Here is a 6815-nt window from a genome sequence, read left to right on the forward strand (position 1 = left end):
GTTAAAAGATTCGAAATTGGTTTAGATATTATGCTGAAATTTTTTATAAACCTTCTATAAAAACCAGCATGACCCAAGAATGATCGAACTTCTTTGACCTTTTTTGGTGATGTTAAATTAGCAATAACATCAACTTTGGCTTTATCAACTTCAATTCCTTTTTCAGATATCACATGACCTAACACAATCCCAGATTTAACCATATAATGACATTTTTCCCAATTTAAAACAAGATTTTTTTCTTCACATCGTTTTAATACTTCTTCTAGGTTTTTAAGACAATTTTCAAATGAGTTTCCAAAAACAGTTATATCATCCATAAAAACTTCTACAAATTCTTCAATCATATCACTGAAAATACTTAACATGCATCTTTGAAAAGTAGCCGGAGCATTACATAAACCAAATGGCATTCTTTTAAATGCAAAAGTTCCGAAAGGACAAGTGAAAGTAGTTTTTTCTTGATCTTCTAATGATATAGGTATTTGATAATACCCCGAATACCCATCAAGAAAACAGTAATAAGAATTTCCTGCTACTTTTTCTAGAATTTGATCTAAAAATGGTAGTGGGAAATGATCTTTTCTAGTTGCATCATTTAATTTTCTATAATCAATACACATACGCCAACTAGATGGAATCCTAGCTTGTAATAACTCTCCCTTTTCATTTTTTATAACAGTGATGCCTGACTTTTTAGGTACTACTTGTGTTGGACTTACCCATTTACTATCTGAGATTGGATAGATAATTCCAGCGTCTAATAGTTTTAATACTTCATTCTTAACAACTTCTTTCATATGTGGATTTAACCTTCTTTGTGGTTGTTGATATGTTTTAGCATTTTCTTCCAAATGAATTTTATGTGTGCAAATTAAAGGATTTATACCTTTTATATCTTTCAAAGTCCATCCAATTGCATTTTTATATTTCTTAAGTAATTTAATTAAATCTTCTTCTTGATTTGGTAGAAGAGTGGAAGAAATTACAACAGGAAATGTTTTATTTTCACCAAGAAATACATATTTCAATTCGAATGGTAAAACTTTTAATTCAAGTTTTGTATTATCATCTTTTTTAAAATTATTTTCAGACTCAAAACTTTCTATTGAAAAAACTTCAGATTGTTGATTTAAGTTTTCTTCTTGTATATTTTCTTCCATAATTGTTTCAATTTCATTATCATATTCATTTTCATTAATACTTGGTTGTTTACATAAATTGAACACATTAAGTTCTAGAGTCATATTTCCAAAAGACAATTTCATTATTCCATTTCGACAATTAATTAAAGCATTTGAAGTTGCTAGAAATGGTCGTCCCAATATTACTGGAATTTCATTATGTACTTCTATTGGTTGTGTATCCAAAACAATAAAATCTACAGGATATATGAATTTATCAACTTGAACCAACACATCTTCTACAATACCTCTAGGTATTTTGATTGACCTATCCGCCAGTAAGAGAGTAACAGAAGTGGGTTTTAATTCTCCTAAATTAAGTTTTTCATAAACTGAATAAGGAAGTAAATTCACACTTGCTCCCAAATCTAACAAAGCTTTTTTAATTTTATTTTCTCCAATAATACATGAAATTGTTGGACAACCAGGATCTTTATATTTTAAACTAGAATTATTTTGAAGAATAGAACTTACTTGTTCAGCCAAGAATGCTTTCTTCTTCACATGCAATTTTCTCTTCACAGTACATAAGTCTTTTAAAAATTTTGCATATGAAGGTACTTGTTTAATAGCATCTAATAATGGAATATTTATCTTTACTTGTTTAAAAACTTCATAGATATCAGAATCATTTTTTTGTTTTTTATGATTTGTTAATGCATGAGGAAATGGTGGAGGTTTATTTGATTCATTTACTATTTCAGATGATTTATCATTCAACATATTATTTTTAGAATTTAAGGTATCATCATTCTCAAAAGTATCAGGATTATCATCCTTACTCTTTGATTTTAAATGATCCTTGTTTTCATTACTATATGGATCATTAACTATTTTACCACTTCTAAGGGTAATAACAGATTTTATTTGATCAATTTTTTCATTTTTTAATTCTTGATTTTGATTTTTAGGATTAGGTTGAGGTTGAGATGGAAATTTTCCTTTTTCATGAATATTAAGTGCAGATGCAAATTTTGCAAGAGTTTCTTTCAAATCAGTCATAGATTGACTGTTTTGAATATTGATAGATTCTTGCTTTTGGATAAATGCATGAATTACATCTTCAAAGTTTTTTCTTGGAGGTGTAACATAAGGAATATAACCTTGATGATTTTGGTTATTTTGAAAATATTGTTGTGAGGGTTGTGCATTATTATCATTCCTCCAACTAAAATTAGGATGATTTTTCCATCCAGGATTATATGATGTTGAAAAAGGATCTAGTATTGGTTTTTTATAATTGTTAACATAATTTGCTTGTTCATGGAGACATTCTTTAAATGAAGGTAATGTTGGACAATCTTTTGTAGCATGATCATGTGTATCACATATATGACAAACAATTTCTTGAATACTTTTTAATTGACCACTCTTTTTCATTTCTAATGACTCAATTTTTCTTGCTAAAGATGCAAGTTTAGCTTGAATATCTATATCATCTTTAAGATTATAGATACCACCCCCATTTGTTGAATTATTGATTTTAGTTGTTGGTGGTTCTATTGTGCCTATATTATCCCAATTTTGAGCATTTTCTGCTAATGAATCCAAATACTCCATAGCTTCATTTGGGTTTTTATCTTCAAAAGTTCCATTACACATGAATTCTATCATTTGCCTATCTTTAGGTATTAGACCTTCATAAAAGTGAGAAACTATTCTCCATGTTTCAAAACCATGATGTGGGCATGTATTAAGTAATTCTTTATATCTATCCCAACATTGATAAAATGTTTCTCCTTGTTTTTGAGAAAAAGTAGTAATTTGTCTTTTAAAAGAGTTTGTTCTATGGGAAGGAAAAAACTTTTTGAGAAATTGTTGTTGCATTTCTTCCCATGATCTTATTGAACTTGATCTCAAATTTTGTAGCCATGTTTTAGCTTTATCTTTTAAAGAAAAAGGGAAAAGCTTTAATCGAACTATATCCATGCTACAATTTTGATCATTATAAGTGTTACAAACTTCCTCAAATTCTCTTAGATGTAAATATGGATTTTCAGAATCTAAGCCATGAAAATTTGGTAAAAGTTGAATAATTTGAGGTTTAAAGTTGAAATTAGATGCATCAGGAGGAAAAACTAAACAAGATGGGGCACTAGTTCTAATAGGGTTCATATGGTGCCTAAGTGTTCTTAATTGATCATGTTCTTGATTATTATTATTATTATTGTTATTATTGTTATCATTATCTTGATTATTTGAATTATCATCCATGTTTAAATTATTTTCAGATACTCGAATAAGTCTACCACTTTTTTTTCGACTCCAAATACTCATACAAAAAAAAAACACAATACTTATAAATAAAACATAATTAACAAATATAAACTTAATTTATACCTCCCCGGCAACGGCGCCAAAAACTTGCTACTACTTAAATTATAATTCACCCAAGTGTAGGTTGTCTGCAAGTAATATATTTCGTAAGTACGAGATCGATCCACAGAGAGGTTATTTTAAGTTTAAATTTATTAATTTATAGATTACCAAATGCAAGAACGAAGTTTACAAATTATAAATTTTGTCAAGGCTCGAGGATTTATTCTTGGTTTATGCAATATTGTTTAACTAAAAGTAAAACAAAGGAAACCACCATAAATAATGGTTCCAAGAAAATAAAAATATTTAAACACACACCTAATATAATATAGTTCCCACTATAGAAAATACCGAATTCACCGATATTTTATATATGGTACCTATGATTATATATATAACTATATAAATATATAACTGCATAAAATAAATGTTAAATTAAATCATTATATTTCATTTAGAACAACCGGCAGAGCCACGCTATTGCCTAAATGAAATATATGATTTAATAAGTTAGTTGCGGGAAAGTAAAAGTTAGTTGCAGAAAGTAAAAGTTAGTTGTGATAAAATAAATGTTAGATGCAGAAAGTAAAAGTTAGTTGCGATAAAGTAAACGTTAGATTGTTAGATGTTAGTATTAAATCATAATATTTCATTTAGAACAACCGGCAGAGCCACACTATTGTCTAAATGAAATATATTATATATATATATATATATATGTATGTATGTATAATATAACAATAATAATTGATGAAATATTTATTGTATCAAAATTAAACAACAAATCAAGATAACCACTTAAATGGTATCAAGCATTTGATGTAAATTGATAACAACAAATAATTCATTTTTATACCTACAATAAAAAGAAATTAGCAAAATGAAAAGAAATAAAGAAAGAATATACAAAATATAAACAATCTTACTTCACCAAGAATTCATCCTCTTCACCTTGACATAATAGATTTAGCTTTCCATGAACTTACTTTTGATCAACACTAAAAACATCACTCATAATTTGGAAAATGGAAAATATATTGGAACTTAGAACTTTTATACACACTCACACTATATTTTACAATGAGATAGAATGATTCTCAAGCTAGCACAAGGCCTCTATTTATAGGCCAAATGAGAGAAAGGGTCAAAAATTCTATTAATGCAATGTAGTTGTAATAGTAGTCTTTGTCTCCTCCAACTTCAATTCCATGCCCCTTCTTTCAATGCTTTGTTCCACGACTTTAATCACTGAATTTGACTCTCAATTTGAATTTTCTAGCTTGAGTTATCATTATTTTACCAACACGTAGAAAATCTGAAAATAAAATATATTTAGTAAGACATTTAAATATAAACACACAATACTAAAATAACATAATTTCATAATTTTAATGAAACTTAAATTTTAAAATATAAGTTTTAACATATAATAAATTATTAATTTTAAGTTTCATCAGGCAGCCCCTTAACACATATTAAACATGATTTTTGAACCAAAACCCAAGAGTTTAACACATGCTCATGCATAGTTACGAAAATATATGAAGTGTGGATTGTTTTTCCATGCAATTCATGATCATACAAATACTATGGTGTGATAGGTGTTTGAAGGACAGAAATATGGCGTGCCTTTGCGTATTTAACGCACGATTATTCGTTTACGATTGCGAAGAACGGTGGCATGGACTCCTAGGCCGAAATCTCCTAGAAGCTCACGGTTTTCTCTTAAAATATTTAGGGGTGTGTGTCGTGTGTAAATTGGAGAATTGCTGTGCTGAATTCTTGAAAGTGGCGTGGGTAATATGGGGTTTGGGGTGGGGTTTTAGCTTATAAATAGTTAATTAATTATTAATTAAGCTTAGGCCCATTAAGCACACAAATTAGGCTCATTAGTGCTTAATTAAAATATTAAAAATAATTTTGATTAAATAAGTTTGTGAATTTATTAGCCGGGTTCCCAAAACGTTTGTATTTTTTTTGAAAATCCAACACCGATAAAAATTACGTCCCGACGTATAAAATCACCTCAAAACCCCTTATTTTCAAAAATAAGAAAAAGCATCATCCATATTTAAATAATTAAAAACAATTCATCAATAAAAACATTTTCTATTTTTCAGCCATCGGTCTCCGTTCCTCGATCGCAACTCAAATATCCTTTAAAAATTATATTTTAATGCAACCATGTAGAAAATATAATTTAAACATGTCAATATGAACAACATAATTAAATAATGCAATTAAAACATTTAATTAAAATACAAGAGAATTTAATAATTGCATGCATGTGGTTTGCGTGGATCTTTAAATTTTCGGTGCGTTACGCTTTTGATGATTCTGAGCAGCCTTCATCATGTCCCAAATTTTAACTACCACATCAACAGTTTGCTGAACAATCTCTAGACCAATCTCTGATCTCTCTCCGACTTCATCCCAATGAATAGACGATCTGCACTTCTTTCCATATAATGCCTCGTAGGGAACCATACCTATAGATGACTGAAAGCTGTTGTTATAGGTGAACTCCCCTAGCGATAACTTCGATTCCCAATTCCCATGAAAATTGATCATTCATGCTCGCAGTAGGTATTCTAAAATTTGAATCACCATCTCGGACTGACCGTCTGTCTGATGATGGAATGTTGTACTGAATAGCAACTTTGTCCCCATTGCGGAATGTAAACTCTTCCAGAAAGATGTCGTGAACCCTGGGTCTCTATCAGATACGATGGTAACTGGAATCCCGTGTAATCTAACTATCTCCGAGACATAAAGCTCCGCACGTCATAGAAAATGTCGTCCTTACCGCCAAGAAGTGAGCCGACCTGATGAGACGATCAACGATTACCCAAATAGCTTTAGATCCTCTAACTGACCTAGGCAACCCAACTACGAAGTCCATGGTAATGTTCTCCTATTTCAATTCGTGGATAGGAAGACGTTTGAGCATCCCTGCTGGTCTCTGATGCCCTGCTTTCACCTGCTGGCAAGTTAGACATTCAGATACAAAACGTCGAATATCTCGTTTCATTCCTGGCCACCAATATAGCTTTTGCAAGTCTTTATACATCTTTTGATGGATCGTGTGAACACCTGCGAAGGTGCTTCAAACACTATATTCTACATGAGCTTCAATAACTCGTGTTCTAAGAATGTATACACCGACGAATTAAATCGAATTTGGTGTTTAACCAAGCAGAAAATACTCGAAGTAATCCTTCGTTAAGAAAGCTGACTGATTTGAGAGCCTTTTCACTTGTGTAAACTGATTAACTGGAATAAGGAGGATCAGTTCTCGCATATATAAATTCA

At 30.1% G+C, this 6815-nt stretch overlaps 1 non-coding gene across 1 annotated transcript; it reads left to right on the top strand.

The window, feature by feature from the left end:
• Positions 1-2856: 2856 nt before the first annotated feature.
• On the top strand, positions 2857-2967 carry LOC140990793 (small nucleolar RNA R71). The gene has a single exon (XR_012177718.1). It is a non-coding gene; the product is annotated as a small nucleolar RNA R71 (small nucleolar RNA).
• Positions 2968-6815: the final 3848 nt, after the last annotated feature.

This window comes from Primulina huaijiensis, chromosome 12 (assembly GCF_012295235.1).
Source record: "Primulina huaijiensis isolate GDHJ02 chromosome 12, ASM1229523v2, whole genome shotgun sequence".
Classification (NCBI taxonomy): domain Eukaryota; kingdom Viridiplantae; phylum Streptophyta; class Magnoliopsida; order Lamiales; family Gesneriaceae; genus Primulina; species Primulina huaijiensis.